Source organism: Triticum urartu, chromosome 3A, assembly GCF_056163025.1.
Source record: "Triticum urartu cultivar PI428250 chromosome 3A, HENAU_Tu73, whole genome shotgun sequence".
Taxonomy (NCBI): Eukaryota; Viridiplantae; Streptophyta; class Magnoliopsida; order Poales; family Poaceae; genus Triticum; species Triticum urartu.
The window spans coordinates 505,761,995-505,782,268 of record NC_141875.1 but is presented as its reverse complement, the minus strand read 5'-3'; positions in this window follow the sequence as shown (position 1 = coordinate 505,782,268).

Here is a 20,274-nt window from a genome sequence, read left to right as displayed (position 1 = left end):
CCAACTTGCTTGCTCACGAAGACCTAGGGCACTTGAGGAGGCCCATTGTTGGAATATACAAGCCAAGTTCTATAATGAAAAATTCCCACTAGTATATGAAAGTGATAAGATGAGAGACTCTCTACTATGAAGATCATGGTGCTACTTTGAAGAACAAGTGTGGTAAAAGGATAGTAACATTGTCCCTTCTCTCTTTTTCTCTCATTTTTTGGGCCTTTTCTCATTTTTTATGGCCTTTCTCTTTTTTGGGGGGGCCTTCTCTTTTTTTATGGCCTTTCTCTTTTTTTATTCCTCACTTTGGACAATGCTATAATAATGATGATCATCACACTTCTATTTATTTACAACTCAATGATTACAACTCGACACTAGAACAAAGATGACACTATATGAATGCCTCCGGCGGTGTACCAGGATATGCAATGAACCAAGAGTGACATATATGAAAGGACTATGAACGGTGGCTTTGCCACAAATACTATGTCAACTACATAATCATGCTAAGCAATATGACAATGATGAATGTGTCATGATGAACGGAATGCTGGAAAGTTGCATGGCAATATATCTCGGAATGGCTATGGAAATGCCATAATAGGTAGGTATGGTGGCTGTTTTGAGGAAGATATAAGGAGGTTTATGTGTGACAGAGTGTATCATATCATGGGGTTTGGATGCACCGGCGAAGTTTGCGCCAACTCTCAATGTGAGAAAGGGCAATGCACGGTACCGCAGAGGCTAGCAAGGATGGAAGGTTGAGAGTGCGTATAATCCAGGGACTCAACATTAGTCATAAAGAACTCACATACTTATTGCAAAAATCTACAAGTCATCAAAAACCTCGGTACTACGCGCATGCTCCTAGGGTGATAGATTGGTAGGAAAAGACCATCGCTCATCCCCGACCGCCACTCATAAGGAAGACAATCAAATAACACCTCATGTTTCAAATTTGTTTCATGACGTTTACCATACGTGCATGCTACGGGACTTACAAACTCCAACACAAGTATTTCCCAATTTCAAAACTACTCAACTAGCACGACTTTGATATTATTACCTCCATATCTCAAAACAATCATCAAGCATCAACTTTTCTTAGTATTCAACACACACATAAGAAAGTTTTATTATTAATCTTGCATACCAAGCATGTTTGGATTTTAAGAAAATTACAATGCTATTAAGACTCTCAAAATAATATAAGTGAAGCATGAGAGATCAATAGTTTCAATGAAACAAATCCACCACCGTGCTCTAAAAGATATAAGTGAAGTACAAGAGCAAAACTATAAAGCTCAAAAGATATAAGTGAAGCACATAGAGTATTCTAATAAATTCCAAATCATGTATGGCTCTCTCAAAAGGTGTGTACAGCAAGGATTATTGTGGTAGACTAACAAGCAAAGACTCAAATCATAAAAGACGCTCCAAGCAAAACACATATCATGTGGTGAATAAAAATATAGCTCCAAGTAAAGTTACCGATAGAAGTAGACGAAAGAGGGGATGCCTTCCGGGGCATCCCCAAGATTTGTCTTTTAGGTGTCCTTAGATTATATTGGGGGTGCCATGGGCATCCCCAAGCTTAGGCTCTTGCCACTCCTTGTTCCATAATCCATCAAATCTTTACCCAAAACTTGAAAACTTCACAACACAAAACTTAAAGTAGAAAATCTTGTGAGCTCCGTTAGCGAAAGAAAACAAAAGACCACTTCAAGGTACTGTAATGAACTCATTCTTTATTTATATTGGTGTTAAACCTACTGTATTCCAACTTATCTATGGTTTATAAACTATTTTACTAGCCATAGATTCATCAAAATAAGCAAACAACACACGAAAAACAGAATCTGTCAAAAACAGAACAGTCTGTAGTAACCTGTAGCTAGCGCAAGATATGGAACCCCAAAACTTCTAAAATAAATTTCTGGACGTTAGGAATTTATCTATTAATCATCTGAAAAAATAATTAACTAAATATCACTTTCCAAATAAAAATTACAGCAGTTCTCGTGAGCGCTAAAGTTTCTGCTTTTTACAGCAAGTTCAACAAGACTTTCCCCAAGTCTTCCCAACGGTTCTACTTGGCACAAACACTAATTAAACATAAAAACACAACCAAAACAGAGGCTAGATAAATTTATTTATTAAATAACAGCAAGGAAAAATATTGGGTTGTCTCCCAACAAGCACTTTTCTTTAAAGCCTTATAGCTAGGCATAATATTTCAATGATGCTCACATGAAAGACAAGAATTGAAGCACAAAGACAGCATCATAAAACACGTGACAAACGCATCTAAGTCTAACATACTTCCTATGCATAGGCATCTTATAGGCAAACAAATTATCATCGCAAGCAAAAACTAGCATATGCATGGAAGTGGAAAGAAACAATGGCAATCTCAACATAACGAGAGGTAATTTAGTAACATGAAAATTTCTACCACCATATTTTCCTCTCTCATAATAATTACATGTAGGATCAAAAGAAAATTCAACAAAATAGCTATCACATAAAATATTTTCAACACGATCCACATGCATGCAAAGTTGGCACTCTTCCAAAATAGTGGGATTAACATTAACTAAAGTCATGACCCAGTTTTATCAAAGATTTCATAAGATTGAAAATTTTCCAAATATGTGGGATCTAAAGTTGACACTCTTCCAAACCCACTTTCAATAATATTGCAAACACTATTACCAATCTCATATTCATCAAGGGGCTTAAATAAATTTTCAAGATTGTAAGAAGAATCACCCCAATCATGATCATTGCAACAAGATGAGGTCATAGCAAAACTAGCATCCCCAAGCTTAGGGTTTTGCATATTATTAGCACAATTTATATTAATAGAATTTATACTATCATCATTGAAATCAGGCTTTTTATTCAAAGATCCATCGGGAATCACTCCATAAGGTACTTTATCACAATTTTCAGATTCACGAATTTCAAGAAAAACTTCATAAAGATAATCTAGTGCACAAAACTCACTAGCAATTGGTTCATTATAATTGGATCTCTTAAAAAGATTAGCAAGTGGATGAGGATCCATAGGTCTTAGGTTCTCTGTTTAGTAATAAATAAACAACTATTCCAACCATACGAGCAAACAAGAAACGGGCAAGAGAGGCAAAATAGAGAAAGAGAGGGAGGATAGAGAGAGAGGCGAATAAAACGGCAAGGGTGAAGTGGGGGAGAGGAAAACGAGAGGCAAATGGCAAATAATGTAATGCGGGAGATAGGGATTGTGATGGGTACTTGGTGTGTTGACTTTTGCGCAGACTCCCTGGCAACGGCGCCAGAAATTCTTCTTGCTACCTCTTGAGCACTGCGTTGTATTTCCCCGAAGAGGAGAGGATGATGCAGCAAAGTAGCGTAAGTATTTCCCTCAGTTTCTAAGAACCAAGGTATCAATCCAGTAGGAGGCTACGCGTGAGTCCCTCGTACCTACACAAAAACATTAGCTCAACGCAACCAACGCGCTTAGGGGTTGTCAATCCCTTCACGGTCACTTACGAAAGTGAGATCTGATAGAGATGATAAATAATATTTTTGGTATTTTTGGTATTTTTGGTATAGAGATGCAAAGTGAAAAGTAAAAGGCAAAGTAAAAAAGCAAAGCAATAACAAAGTGATTGGAGATTGATATGATGAGAATAGACCCGGGGGCCATAGGTTTCACTAGTGGCTTCTCTCAAGAGCATAAGTATTCTACGGTGGGTGAACAAATTACTGTTGAGCAATTGACAGAATTGAGCATAGTTATGAGAATATCTAGGTATGATCATGTATATAGGCATCACGTCCGACACAAGTAGACCGACTCCAGCCTGCATCTACTACTATTACTCCACTCATCGACCGCTATCCAGCATGCATCTAGAGTATTAAGTTAAAAACAGAGTAACGCCTTAAGCAAGATGACATGATGTAGAGGGATAGTTTCATGCAATATGATAAAAAAACATCTTGTTATCCTCGATGGCAACAATACAATACGTGCCTTGCTGCCCCTTCTGTCACTGGGAAAGGACACCGCAAGATCGAACCCAAAGCTAAGCACTTCTCCCATGGTAAGGAAAACCAATCTAGTAGGCCAAACCAAACTGATAATTCGAAGAGACTTGCAAAGATAACCAATCATACATAAAAGAATTCAGAGAAGATTCAAATATTATTCATAGATAGACTGGATCATAAACCCACAATTCATCGGTCTCAACAAACACACTACAAAAACAAGATTACATCGAATAGATCTCCACGAGAGAGGGGGAGAACATTGTATTGAGATCCAAAAAGAGAGAAGAAGCCATCTAGCTACTAACTATGGACCCGAAGGTCTGAGGTAAACTACTCACACTTCATCGGAGAGGCTTGCATGATGATGTAGAAGCCCTACGTGATCGATTCCCCTTCCGGCGGAGCTCCGGAACAGGCCCCAAGAGGGGATCACGTGGATACAGAAAGTTGCGGTGGTGGAATTAGGTTTTTGGCTCCGTCCCCGATCGTTTGGGGGTACGTAGGTATATATAGGAGGAAGGAGTACGTCGGTGGAGCTTCGAGGGGCCCACGAGGCAGGGGGCGCGCCCTCCACCCTCGTGACCGCCTCGTAGCTTTCTTGAGAGAGGGTACAAGTCTCCTGGGTCTTATCTGATGAGAAAATGACGTTCCCGAAGGTTTCATTTCGTTTGGACTCCGTTTGATATTATGTTTCTCCGAAACACTGAAATAGGCAAAAAAAACAGCAATTCTGGGCTGGGCCTCCGGTTAATAGGTTAGTCCCAAAAATAATATAAAGGTGGAAAATAAAGCCCAATATAGTCCAAAACAGTAGATAATATAGCATGGAGCAATCAAAAATTATAGATACGTTGGAGACGTATCAGTTGTCATCATAAGAAGGATGCCTCGCCTCGTTGTCAATGACAACGTCACCTCTGGGAGAGCCCTGGCTGTAGGCCAAACTCTTCGACTAGGCGGCTTCGTCATGACCGCCCGATTGGCCGCTGCGCCGACGATGACTTCTCGGGTCATCGAAAATAGCCTCCACATCGGCTCAAAATTTGCCGAGCAGATGGATCCATTGGATCTCTCCTCTTTGAACGAGCTCTTAGATCACATTGCCGCTCTGGGAGTCACTACGGACTATGATCGGATCGGGCTTAAACCCGACCAAAGGGAGATTAACTCTCCGCCGGTCACACATCAGATAGCGGTGGTGGAGGAGCAATGCGGCGATTCTCCCTCAATCCTGAGGACGAACTACGTCCGGATTCCCGAGATCTCTGAGTCGGATACTCTCTCACGGGAGGACGCTGCCCTAACCCTGAATCCAGAATCAGGCCGCCTACCGAAACCACAGGGCAGCATCTCGGAGCCCGATCTTCTAAGATCGGAAACTCCCCTGCCCCGGGATCACAAATTGGGTCTAGGTCTGGACTTAAATCCACCCACCCACCTAGATACAAATGATCTTTCCCACATTAGGCAAGAGCCCCAAGAGTCAGTACATCACTATTGGGCCAGATTCCTCCTTGTAATGAACAAGGTCAAGGACTGTTGCGAGGAAGACGCAATTTCGTTCTTTTGCAACAATTGCACGGACAAGGGAGTCCTCAACGCCATAATTCGCCGTGACATAGCACACTTCGCTGACTTGGCGTCCATAGTACGGAAATACTGTGCGATGGAAAGTACCTGGAAAACCCAAACGCAATTTTGAGACAATCCGGCTCTGACAAAACCCTCAGTCCGAACTAAAAGGGTGCTGTCGGTGTTCTGGGAATGGGGGTCCCCAGACTTGCCTGCCTGCGGCCTGCGACATGGCTCAAGTGGGGGCCCAGCGCGGCCCATCTTCATCAGCTCAAGCTCATGACCCTCGCAAGGGGCCAAGACTTGCGGGGCGGACGACAGGAAGCTTCCTCAGAGGCAGCCTCACCAGGCAGGCTCGTGAGGAGGCGGAGAGATCAAGGCGGGGATACCTCGCGAGGAGCCCGTGACGCAAGCCATGACGATCGAGATCAGGCGGGCGCCGGCCTGCGCAGTGTCCTTGTTTCCCCTTTGGTGCCAAGGGGGCAAGCACAGGCCAAGGCACCGGGCAAAGGTTACCATTCCGGTGCAATGAGACCAAGACCAGCAGAGCGGTAGGACGGATGTCACGGTGGAGCCCAAGACGGCGTCACCACCAGTGCTTTTGGCAGTCGAAGACCACCTTTTGTCAGGATAACTTGTACTATATGTTCCCCTTCAAAATGGCCGACTGTTGGCGCCCTTCCCGCTCATTATTTGGGGAGAGGCCCAGGGCCTCTATAAATAGAGCTAGCCACCACAGAGTAGAGGGATCCGGGATCCGGACAAGGGCACCCAGGAGGGACATCTAGAAATCTGGTAGAACCCTAGCAGAGAGAGAGTGTGTGTGAGAGAGGTGACTGAACTCACCCTAGCAGTTCATCGCACCAGCTCAAGAACACCTCTCGTGAGGTTGTTCTTCCCTTGTACTGTTCATCATCAGCCCCTGAGGCAATCCACCACACCACACGCTGGAGTAGGGTATTACACCAGAACGGTGGCCCGAACCAGTATAAACCTCGTATCCCTTGTGTTGTTCGTTGTTTCCAGCTTAGATCACGCGAGGAGATTGGACGTAGAACGGTAGGGGAGAGATCTCCATGCACACCCCAGTGTTCGAACCTCAAGGGTCTGCCGGAACCCGAAATCCGACATTTGGCGCGCCAGGTAGGGGTGCGCCGGAATCTTTCTTCTGCTGTTCGCGTGTGATCTTCCGTCGTGTCCATGGCTGACACTCGTCGAGCTCGCGTCGAGCGCTGGGCTGATCTCGCCACCCGCGTCGCCCAGACAGCGCCCGTCGGCGGACACCCTCGTCGTTCCCCGTCGCCTGCCGCCAACGCCGCCACTGGCCCGACGGGGAACGAGCAGCAGGCCTCATCCCAGCATCCTTCAATACGGCGGGAGGGCCGCACCGCCACACCGTCGCTGACTCCAGCCGCTTCGTCGTCCCGCGCCCGTCGCGCCCCCACGGACGCGCACGCCACACTGCTCCTGGCAAGAGAACTCTTGCACTACCGCCCCGTCGACGACCTCTACGAAGACTGGCTCGCCCGCATCACCGAGCTCGTCAGCACCGCAGGGGGCTCCCCCTTGCCATCCTTCTCGCTGCCTCGCCCTCCATTCCGCGCAGGAGGCGAGGATCAGGAGGTGCCTCCACCACCTCCTCCCCAAGAAGGCGCCCTGGCTCCAAGGCGTGCAGCCCCAGGGCAAGACCCTCCGCGTCTGGCGCCAGCGCAGCAAGAAAGGAGCTGACAAGAGATCCCACGTCCCCAAGAAGGTGCTCGCGCGCTCCCAACGCCGGTGCGCCAAGATCGCGTCCCTGCACCCCCATGAGAAGACCCCGTGCTGCTCCAAGCAGCGACGCGCGGTAACCCCCAGGAGCAAGCCCAGTACCAGCAAAAGGCACCGGTGGCCACAGCAAGCTGCCGTGCCCTCACCCCCGAGCTACGCGGCGTCGCATGGCCAGGCAAGTTCAAGCCTGACCTGCCCCTCGCTACGATGGCACGGCGGACCCCGCGGAGTTCCTACAGCTCTACGAGTTGTGCATCGAAGCCGCCAACGGAGACCAAAGGGTCATGGCGAACTGGTTTCCCATGGCGCACAAGGACGGGGCCCGCACCTGGCTCCTGGCACAATCTCCTCCTGGGACGAGATGCGCACTCGCTTCATCGCCAACTTCCAGGGCACTCGCGATCGGCCCCCGGCCGTGAGCGATCTGCGCCGCATCAAGCAGCAGCAAGGGGAAACCCTGCAGAAATACATCCAGCCCTTCAACAACGCTCGCCTCAAGATCCCCAAGGTGACTGAAGAAGCCATCATCTCGGCCTTCTCCGATGGCGTACGTGACATCAAGATGAAGGAGGAGCTAGCAATCCATGAAGACCTATGCACATCCCTGGAGCTATTCAACTTGGCGACCAAGTGCACCAGGGCTGAGGAAGGGCACCTCTCCCTCCTCGAACTCCCAGCTGCCGACCCAGAAGAGAAGAAGCCCAAGGCCAAGGACGTGAAGCGCAAGGAGGCTGCCGTGCTTGCAGCGGAGCCAGACACCAAGCGAGGCAGGGATCAGCCTGATTCATCCAAGGGCAGCTGGTACTACGTGTACCACGACCTCCACACCCACAACACCAACGAATGTCAAGAGCTCAGGGCCGTGAGAGATGGGCGTGTCGGACGACGCCCCAAGCGCAACGACAGGAGCTATGGCCGAGGAGGAGGAAGAGATGGCGGACGATGGGAAGACCGTGGCATGACCGACCTCGCGAAGATCACTGGCAGGACCAGCCTCGGGAGGGAGGCTGGAGAGGTCAGCCTCGTGAGGATCGCCCGCACGGCAACGCAGGCCTTCCACCTCTGCCGCCACCGCCAAGGAGGAACGAAGACCAACATCAATATGAGGGGGCTGGGGGCTTCCAGGAGCCGCGCGCAATCGCTTGCATCTTGGGTGGCACGCAGGCCCCAGCCTCACAGCGCATCTTCAAGCAGTTTGCTCGTGAGGTGAATGCAGTCCTCCCCAAGCTTGAGGCCACGCGCCCTCTCAGGTGGTCTGCGTGCGCTATCACATTCAGCTCAGCGGATCAGCTCAAGTGCGCGGCAACGGCCGGGGTCCTCCCGATGCTTTGCTCCCCAGTCATCAGCAACGTGCAGGTCACCAGGACCCTCATTGACGGCGGACCAGGACTCAACGTCCTGTCCATCGAGACGTTCAACAATCTCCAAGTGTCGTACGATCAGCTTCAGCCAACCAAGCCATTCTCAGGAGTCACTGATGGTTCCACTGTTCCAATAGGGCAGGTTCGCCTTCCAGTCACCTTCGGGCAGCGCAACAACTACCGCACCGAGCTCATCGACTTCGACGTCGCCCACATCCGTCTGCCATACAACGCCATCCTCGGGTACCCAGCCCTAGCCAAGTTCATGCAGTGACTCACCATGGATACAATGTCCTCAAGATGCCAGGAAGCGGTGGAGTCATCACCGTACCCTGTGAAGAAAGGGACGCAGTGTGTTCACTTGGGCGCGCATTCCAAGCCGCAGCAATCGAAGACCCGGACCACAGAAATGGAAGACTTGCCGAGGCGATCCTTAAGAAAAAGAAGGTTTCGCCTGGCCCAAGCCATCAGGAGGCAGGCGCCTCCGGAGGTGTTGAGTCAGGATCTGCGCCCAATCAGGGAGCGCCACCCTCTCTTGCATAGGAAGGCGTGCCGGGCGCCCTCCTCAGGCAGGGATCGGGGGCTCTTTCTTGGAGAGCCACCGACCTGGCCGGAATCGCGAGGGAGGCGCTCGGGCACCACTTGGAGGGGTGCTTCCAGGCACGTTTCCCTCAGGAAGGTACAAGGCAAGGAAGACCAAACCCGCAGGAGTTCATCGCAAGGAACACCCAGGAGCTACAGGAGTCGAGAGTCATGCGCAGCAGCCGCTGTTCGCCCACCGTGGCCCCACATCCAGGCGAGGATGGTGGGCTGCGCATCTACGTCGACGTGCTAGGGCTCAACCGAGCCATGTCTCAGGAGCGCCTTCGGCCTTCGCGCATGGGGCGTTGCGAGGGTCCACCTCACAGCTACGTTCGCATGCCTTTCGGCCTGCCGGACGCGGCCGCCACTCATCAGCGCCTGCTGAGGAGCATTCTGGAGGCTCAGGAGGCCAGGCATGGTGCGGTCCTGGCAGAGATGGAGATGGCCCTCGGAGACCCACTTGTGCCTCAGGAGCCTCCCGAGGCCCCTGGGCCTGGGGGCTCGTGAGGGTCGACGTCATCATCGCGCATCGTCCACTTCTTCAGCATCACTTCATCTTCAATGGCACCAGGTGACATCTTTCTAAGTTCCGTTTTTAGCTGGGAGCGCCCACATGGCCGCATCATTCCCAGGCCGTGTGGGTCCGTCCCTACGGCATGTATCCGTTTTGCTTATGCTCTTTACTTACCTTGTTGGGGGCGCCCCCCGGGTTGCATCATCCCCGAGCTGCTCGGGCCTGGCCCTGCAGCGTTTGCTTTTCTCGCGTCTATTTAAGATGAATTTGCTCTTTCGTGCTTAATTGTCATCTAATGCTTATCGCGGACTTCTCCGCTTTCATGCAAAGCGCTTGCACGTTAAAAGGGGGGTACCTGAGCATCGCAACTCATGGGCTCCTACTGGCTCTCCAGCCCTCACCCCCTGGCCTTGACCCACGGCATTGCGACCTGTCATACCAGTGGCGGCTGAGCTAGCTCGAGGGCTAGGACCTAAGGACGTAGAGCATTTGCATTCTAACCACCCTGCAGGAACGCACCATTGATAAAGGCCCAGAGCCAGGCGCAACCCGCCTCGAGGTAGGGCCTCGTGAGTCCCGCGCTGGCTCACGAGTGCCCAAATACACCTCTCCTAGCCCTACCATGCCGGCCACGTGTCAGGGCGGGGCTGTACACGCCCCGGGGGCTCCTCCCGGAGGGGAGCCCCCTCCCACGTACCAGTGGAAGCACCATGCTCCGCGTTGGCTGACGACACTGCAGAGGAGCGGCTATGCCCGTACAAATACGGAAGCGCTATGTTCCGCGCTAGTGATAAACAACTGAGGGCGGCCTATGGCCGTACCAACCTCAGGGAGCCCAGAGCTCAGTGTCCGGCACCATCGCAACGCCTCCCCTCGGGAGCGCCGCGCGAGGGGGCTGGACACGGGGGCTACGCCCGGGTCTTGCCCGAGCGCACGCCACCCAGCCAGGTCCCTCGGACCTGGTCGTCACGCGCCCCTCCCCGAGCGGAGCCAAGGTATGGAAACCCGTTTGAACGACAAGGGGGACTGCTGAGCATCGTGACTCAGGAGCCTAACTTGCCCCGTAGCCCCTCACTCCTTAGTCCCGTCCTGGTTTCCGGTCGGGGCTAACGCTGGGTGAGGTACGCGCGGGGCCGGGCCCTGCCGACGCAGAACGATCAATCCACTCCTCGTTCCCCCCTTTCCTACTTGCTGCTTGTGCGTCAAGGGGGACTGAGGGAGTCCTAGATTAGGGGGTGTTCGGGTAGCTGGACTATACCTTCAGCCGGACTCCAGGACTATGAAGATACGAGATTGAAGACTTCGCCCCGTGTCCGGATGGGACTTTCCTTGGCGTGGAAGGCAAGCTTGGCGATGCGGATATTCAAGATCTCCTACCATTGTAACCGACTCTGTGTAACCCTAACCCTATCCGGTGTCTATATAAACCGGAGGGTTGTAGTCTGTAGGACATCAACTCCATACACAACAATCATACCATAGGCTAGCTTCTAGGGTTTAGCCTCCTTGATCTCGTGGTAGATCTACTCTTGTACTACCCATATCATCAATATTAATCAAGAAGGAGTAGGGTATTACCTCCATCGAGAGGGCCCGAACCTGGGTAAAAACATCGTGTCCCTTGTCTCCTGTTACCATCCGGCCTTGACGCACAGTTCGGGACCCCCTACCCGAGATCCGCCGGTTTTGACACCAACATTGGTGCTTTCATTGAGAGTTCCTCTGTGTCGTCGCCTTTAGGCCCGATGGCTCCTTTGATCATCAACAATGATGCGGTCCAGGGTGAGACTTTTCTCCCCGGACAGATCTTCGTCTTCGGCGGCTTCGCACTGCAGGCCAATTCGCTTGGCCACCTGGAGCAGATCGAAAGCTATGCCCCTGGCCGTCAAGTCAGGTTTGGAAGCCTAAATTACATAGCAGACATCCGCAGAGATTTGATCTTCTACGGATTCGAGCCACAACCAAGCACGCCGCACTGTCTCGCGGGGCATGATCTAGCTCTGTCACCGAACAGTATCCCGGAGGCCGCAAACGCACCAGCTCTGACCCTTAATTCGGAGCCAGTTGTGTCAATCGAGGATGAGCGGTTGCACGCCACCTCGGGGGCTGCGATCTCAAAGGCGATTGAGCCAAACGCTGGCCCCAAACTCCGCGTGACTCACGACTCCGAGGATCCGGACTCCTCTCCGGACTCCGACCCCCCCCCCCCCCCCCCCGCGCCCCTGCCGATCGAATCTGATTGGGCGCCAATAATGGAGTTCACCGCCGCGGACATCTTTCAGCACTCGCCTTTTGGCGATATCCTAAATTATCTCAAGTCTCTCTCTTTATCAGGAGAGCCCTGGACGAACTACGGTCAGCGAGGATGGGATACGGACGATGAAGAAATTCAAAGCCCACCCACCACCCACTTGGTAGCCACTGTCCACAATTTAAACGACGTGCTCAACTTCGACTCCGGAGACATCGACAGCATGGATGACGATGCAGGAGATACCGATGAACCAATGCCCATAGGGCATTGGACAGCCACCTCATCTCACGATGTGTACATGGTGGATACCCCTAAAGGAAGCGACAACGAGGAAGAAGGGGATGGAACGGGAGATCGACCCCCCGAAAAGCAATCAAAGCGTCGGCGTAAACGCCGACCCAAGCCCCGCCAAGATAAAAACCCAGCCATAGAGCAGGACGAGCCGGTAGACGATGAGCAGGCCTTAGAGCAACCGTCAGAACAGGGCAACACGGACAGAGAAACCGAACATCCCTCCTCCGGCGAAAACGGCATTCCGGACGACCTCGCCGGATAAACCCATGGAGCAGAAGAATCTCCACGAGAGGCTCGTTGCAACTGCACGCAGCCTGAAAAAGCAGAAGCGGAAGCTAAAAACAGCGGAAGATGCACTCCGGATTAGATGGAGCAAAGTAATCAATACCGCAGATAAATACGGCGACGGTAGCCGCACTAAAAGCTATCCAAAAGAAAGCTACTGCCTGAATTCGACGAAGAGGCCCTAGAGCCCTCGCATTCAGAAAATAAGAAAGCCACACGGTTGGATAGACGACCCCATAAAGCGGCAAGCAGCGCCGCACTTAAATCGGCATGCGACCCACCTAAGGATTCGCATCATGGCCCAGTTAGGTCCATTTATGGGCCAAGAAAGCAAGCTCTCGTAAGCAATGCAATAAAGCCATCATCAGAATCCGGCACACCCAAATACAGGGGTGCCGCACACCCCCTATGTTTCACTGATGAGGTCCTGGACTATGAATTTCCAGAGGGATTCAAACCCGTAAACATAGAGGCATATGATGGAACAACAGACCCTGGAGTCTGGATCGAGGATTATATCCTCCACATACACATGGCTAGAGGAGATGATCTCCACGCCATAAAATATTTACCCCTTAAGCTTAAAGGGCCAGCCCAGCATTGGCTTAAAAGCCTTCCTAAAAACACAATTAGAAGTTGGGAAGAGCTCGAGGATGCTTTCCGAACAAATTTTCAAGGGACCTATGTCCGCCCCCCGGACGCAGACGATCTTAGTCCCTCCAGGATAACAGGGATGATCCATCCAACTTAAATAAAATCCTGGACAGGATATGTCAGATACACAGTACTCCCGGGAAGCCTGCTAACCATACCCATAGAGATTGTTGGGTTTTCAAACAATCCGGCAGACTCAATGCCGAACACAGGGGGCTCGACACACCAAGCGAAGACGAGGACGAACCCCAAAAGCAGAGCACCAGGAAACAAAAGAACTTCCCACAAGAAGTAAAAACAGTGAACTTACTTCACATAACAAAACGTGCGGTGCCCATAAAGGTACGCACCACACGACCTATCCCCAAAGGGTCCCGCCACTGGTTGTCAAAACCAATCATCTTCGATCAGCTAGACTATTCTAGAAATATCAAGAATGCAGGCTGGACTGCCTTGACACTCGATCCAATAATTGGCGGACTCCAGGTTTCAAATGCCCTTATGGACGGCGGCAGTGGACTAAACCTGATATATCAGGATACAATCCATCACATGGGGATAAACCCAGCAAGAATCCGCCGCAGCAAAACCTCCTTTCAAGGGGTAACACCTGGTCCAGACACCCATTGTATGGGTTTTCTCCGGCTCGAAGTTATATTCGGCTCTGCCGATAACTTCCGCCGCGAAAAGCTGACCTTCCATATCGTCCCGTTCTCAAGTCGCTATCAAGCACTACTGGGACGCGAAGCTTTCGCTCGCTTTAACGCAATACCGCATTATGCATCTCTCACGCTTAAGATGCCCGGTCCACGAGGCATCATCTCTTTGATGGGGAAGCACTAAAGTGCGCCTCCCCAAGCGGAGGACTATGCGGCCGCTTTGATAGCCCCACAGTAAAATGGCCTCACCGGCCAAAAAACTTCGAAATAGGTCATTAAAGACCACGAACGCGGATAGACGAGTTCGGGAAAAAATCATCATTGATGCAGGCTTAGTGGCCATATACCCCCACTAGAGGCTCCATGCATATACAATAAGAGACAATAAAGCTCAATTTTATATATTTTACTTTATACTTTGTTTATTTTAAACTTTTGTTCAGCACGACCCGTTTTCAACTCAGTTCCTCTCTTTTACAGATGAACATCGTGCGGCGCCCGTCCAGGATACGGCACAACGGAGACACAGGCGCAGACGTGCAGTAGGGACCCGTCCTAAAGGATTCTTTTTAGATTAAGACCCTGCGTAAACCTTTTTTACTGTATCTTGTTGCTACACATCCCTTGGTTTTTTCTGATATAACCAAGGAGGAGGCTGGCGTCTTGGCATGTGGCCACGTCAGAATTTTTGCACGTACCTGGACACTAGGGGCTTTTTTAATAAAGAGTGTTGTTTCGCCCGCACTCATAAAGACCGAACACCTTAGGGAGTGTTCGGCGTCGCGAGTTTTGGCATTATATGCATCAGCTGCGAATCATGTCTTTGGTCAAATGTTGGGTTGCCCGGCTCCTAAGTTCGGCTACCTTACGTTCCGCTCTATTGGCTAAGGTAGCACCAGGAGAACTACTGCGATTGTGCCCCGGTTCGGCCGGGCGAGCACCTCAGTAGAGAAAGCCGAAAACTGACTGTCATGATGTAGCGTGAGACTGGTCAGCCACTCGGTGACCTATCGGAATCTATCGGATTCCTCTGCTTTAACGAAGGGCCGCTTCCCGGTCAGGCACATACGCGTACGCACCCCGAACTCGGGCGAGCACAGTCGCCACCAAGGGGCTACCTAAATAGTCTCACTGTCAAGCTCCTATGGCTAAGTGAAAGTGTTAAAGCATTATAGTCCGGTTGCCTGGCCCGCTGCGCTATCACCGCCTTTGTAGGACCAAGACGTTGGGTTAAGTGTGAAAATGCGTCTTCTGCGAGCACCCCCGCACTATGCGTGTGGGGGCTGAAGCCAACGACTGCCATCTTTCAGATTTTGTATATATATATCTTAAAACAGCCGCACAGGAGGTGTTCCCAATACTTGAAGGCACAAGTATAAAAAGGCCACTACAGTTTATCAAAATATTACTTTATAATTACATATGCTATCATAACATAGCATCTTTCGAGCACTGCGTCTCTATTACACGAGCGCCTTCAAGGACTTCCTGAAAATAGTGCTCGGAGGGTACTCGGCTTTTGTCCGAATCTCGGGACGCAACAGCGGTGGTCTCCATCTCTGCCCAGTATGTCTTGACACGGGCAAGAGGCATCCTTGTGCCCTCTATGCATGCTGACCTCTTCATTGCATTAATACGCGGCACCGCATCAAGGAATTGCTGCACCAAGCTGAAATAACTCTTCGGCTCCGATCTCCCCGGCCACAGATGACCCATGATGTACTTCATGGCGAGTCCGGACAACCTATTCAGTTCGGCCCATTGAGCCAAACGATCGTCCACTGCCAGTGGACGCTCTGGATTGTGAAACTGCGACCAGAAAAGCTTTTCCACTTCGCGATCTTTATGATCTCGAAAGTGTTTGGTCGCATCAGCAGCACTCGCTGCCAAATCCAGATAGGTATCCTCCACACTCCACATCCGGTCCAACGGAGCAAACTTCGGATCGCAAAATTTCCTTCGCAGCATAAAGGGCTTTCCAGCCGCAATCTGTTTGGCCTGACGCAGCTCCTCCTTCGCAGCTCTCATCGCAAAGCGCGAGTCCTTGGCATTGGCAATGGCCTTCTCTAAGTCCGTCTGTTTCGCTTGGTCTTCTTTCTCAAGAAGTCTGCAACGGTCTGCAGCACTCTTTAACTTTTCGGCCATCTCGGCCATCTCTCCCTTGCTTCGGCAATGAGCAGACTGTTCGGCTCTGAGCTCTTCAAGGGCTTTCTTGGCAGCCACATCACTTTCTCTGGCTTGTTCTTTAGCTCGGGCAAGTTCTGCCCTAAGACTCTCCACGGCGGCCGCACCATCCGCGTCAAGCACACACATCGTAAGACACTGGCATAAAACTCTTCTTACCTGATGCCGCCCAAGGAATTACATACCTTGAGCCTCATCAAGCCGCTTGTTGACAAGCGCGATGTCAGCATCTGCCACGTCCAGTTGCCGCTTTAGTTCGGCAAAATCATCAGTTCGGCTCGATTCCGGACACCCTGCCGCCTACATTCAAAGGCGACATCTTAGACCTGGGATTATGATCCTCCGCGTGCCGTCATTTCTTGACGATGCGCAGAGTCTTAGGGGCTACTATCTACACAGGGCGCATCTTATTCATGCGCAACTGACAGAAGTGTACATTATCTAATGTACCTCAAAACCCGTCAATAAACTTTTGACGGCCTCATGCAATCCGCTCTCTGCGGATGAGATCCTTTCAATCACCGTGCCCATCAATGCAAGGTACTCCTCCGAGATAGAAGCTCACCCCAGCAGAATCTTTAGCTCTTCCGGCCGAGCACCAGACGGTGCCGGACTTGTCACACGACCTCTTTCGAAGGCCGGACACGGAGAACCTCGGGGGGCCACATAGCTATCTTCCGCCCCTGCCGGATTCGGAGAAACCCTCCGCGACGACACCTCAGGGTCGCCCGCCTCACTAGGCGGCACGGCAGGGGAGGCGTCCCGCTCTCCATCATCTCTGGAAGGAGGTCCCCCGAAGACGAGCTCTGCTGAGAAGGGCTGAGGTCCGAGCTACAAGGTAAAAATTCGGTTAATCTTCTCAGATATAAACCAAGGATTTCCCTCACCCCTCAAAAGGAAAATCTTTCTCTACTTACGGCTCGCTGGAGGGCTGATCCCCTTGAGGGCGTAGTCCGGGCGAGGAACTCCCCGGCGTCGGACCCTCTGACGAGGATTTTTTTCCCCGCTTCGAGGCCATGGTTTTCGGGTCATCAGAGGCGGCTCTCTTCTTCCCCTTAGGAGAGGAATTGTCGGTTCCTCCCTTCGGAGCAGCCTCCTTCGAGGAGGACATAGTTTCCTTGTCCTCCCCCTTGCTTCCCTCCAAAGGCATTATCTCCAGCATCCTGACCAGCACGGGATCTGGCCTGGTTTCGGGAAGGGGAGCCGGACACCTGATCAGCTTTGCCTTCGCTATCCACTCCTATTTGAAAGGATGGCTCTTTTAGGGGCAATTTTATGACAATTATACGGATAGAAGGTCCGGGCACAAGGTTGCTTACTTGAGTATCCGGGCAATTGCAGCTTAGGCCTGCGTCCTCGGTTAAATCCGGACACATCTCTTGTCATCCGAAGAACAGTTTATACATCTCCGTGGGCGTTGCGCCCATGAAATTCTAGAGAGCTCGCGGTCCCTCTGGATTAAACTCCCACAGGCGAAGGGAGCAACGTTTGCCGGGCAATATTCGGCGAATCAGCATGACCTGCGTCACCTTGACCAGTCTGAGGTCTCCTTCCAAGAGATCCTTAATGCGGCCCTGTAACAAGGGCACGTCTTTGGGCAAACCCCAATCTAACCCTCTGTTGACCCATGACGCTAGCCGTGGTGGGGGACCCAAGCGAAAGGCAGGAGGCGCCACCCCCTTGGTACTCCGAGGAGCGGTGATATAAAACCACTCTCGTTGCCACAAGCCTAGCTCCTCTTGAAAAGAGCCCTCGGGCCATGGAGCATCAGCATTTTTGCTTATAACAGCGCCTCCGCACTCTGCGTGCCATCCCTTGATCATCTCCGGCTCCACTTTGAAGGTCTTGAGCCATAATCCGAAGTGAGGGGTAACACGGAGGAACGCTTCACACACGACAATAAACGAGGACATATGGAGGATGGACTCCGGAGCTAAGTCATGGAATTCCAACCCGTAATAAAACAGCAGTCCCCTCACAAAGGGATCCATTGGGAAGCCCAACCCCCGAAGGAAGTGAGACATGAACACCACGTTCTCACCGGGCTGGGGACTGGGAATGACCTGCCCTTGGGCAGGCAACCTATGCGAAATTTTGCCGGTCAGGAACTTAGCCTCCCTCAACTTTAGTACGTCCTCCTCCGTGATGGAGGAGGGCGTCCATCGGCCTTGAAGGTCAGAACCGGACATCGTCGAAGGTCCGAAGCGCCTGGAATCTGGAGCCTAGGGTGTTGGAACTCGAGGCGACGGGCGAACTCGCTTGAGATTGAAAAAAGGAGTAAGGCCTTGGTCTCTTTATAAGAGGTTGAATACCAAGAGCCCTCCCCGTAACCGTCCGGGACTCGTCTTTAATCGAGGAAACGTGCTAACAGGCACGGTTGGGTTACCCACGTCCGTATTGATGAGAGTCCCGTAAAAGGGGTACACTATCTCTGCTTTGACAAGACGTGCCAAGGAAACCGCCTCGCAAAACATGCTGAGGTGGAAAAGTAAAAACGATTCGAGTAAAGGACTTGGCCGTAGTGTGATGACGCACTGCGGAATACGTCAGCAGATTTGATTTGTGTTAATATTATTCTCTCTATGGCAATATGTGGAAACTTATTTTGCAGAGCCGAACACTACTCTTGGTGTCTACAATCTTCTATGAAGGACTTGGAGGAGGAACCCGCCTTGCAATGCCGAAGACAATCTGCGTGCCGGACTCGTCGTCATTGAAGCCTGGTTCAGGGGCTACTGAGGGAGTCCTGGATTAGGGGGTGTTCGGGTAGCCGGACTATACCTTCAGCCGGACTCCAGGACTATGAAGATACGAGATTGAAGACTTCGTCCCATGTCCGGATGGGACTTTCCTTGGCGTGGAAGGCAAGCTTGGCGATGCGGATATTCAAGATCTCCTACCATTGTAACTGACTCTGTGTAACCCTAACCCTATCCGGTGTCTATATAAACCGGAGGGTTGTAGTCCGTAGGACATCAACTCCATACACAACAATCATACCATAGGCTAGCTTCTAGGGTTTAGCCTCCTTGATCTCGTGGTAGATCTACTCTTGTACTACCCATATCATCAATATTAATCAAGCAGGAGTAGGGTATTACCTCCATCGAGAGGGCCCGAACCTGGGTAAAAACATCGTGTCCCTTGTCTCCTGTTACCATCCGGCCTTGACGCACAGTTCGGGACCCCCTACCCGATATCCGCCGGTTTTGACACCGACAGGGACTCCTGAGCATTGCGACTCAGGAGCCTAACTTGCCACGTAGCCCCTCACTCCTTAGTCCCGTCCTGGTTTCTAGTCGGGGCTAACGCTGGGTGAGGTATGCGCAGGGCCGGGCCCTGCCGACATAGAGCGCGAGCAAGTAGGGGAGAAAAATGCAAATTCCAGGAAATTCAAAGCAAATATTACAAGCCATAGATTGTTTCACGACGCCAAACACAAGTTTAAATGCCTCCGCGAGGCATGGTGCATGTTGCGGGAATAAAAACAGGACAGAAGACGCGAAGGGATCACTCTTCAGTGGCGCCGCCGCCTGTGGTGGAGTCACGCTGGACGACTCCGCCTCCCGGGGCCGTGGAGCTGGCGGCACCGCGCCCGGGCAAGACGCTGAAGGCGCGGAACCTCCTCAGCAAAGCTTCGGCTCGGCCTTTCACGGCCTCAGCGGCAGCGGCGGCAAGGTCGCCGCTCATGGGTTCCAGCAGGCTGTCGAAGTCGACGTCGGGGTCGCGCAGGTAGACGTGGCTGAGGACGTGCGTCAGCGCCGCAGAAGACAGGGCGCGCGCCTCGGCCTCGGCCATGGGGCCAAGGCCGTCTACGACATCTTCAAGCGCACGGACCAGGAAGGGAAGCAGCCTGGCGGGGCCGTCCTCCGCACCGGCCAGCGGCTCCTCCAAGCCGCTCTCGTAAAGCGTCTTCAGCGCAGCACGAGCACTCTTCTCCATCTTTGCGAAGGCCACCCGATCCTCCGCCAGGACCTTCGCCTTGGCGTCTAGCTTGGTCCTCTCCGCCTTCAGCGACCGGTCCAGCGTCTCCAACCGGCCATGGCGGTCATCAAGCTTGACATCCCGGTCCTTGACGGCAGCCTCCCGAGCCTTCATCTCCTTCTCTTTCTC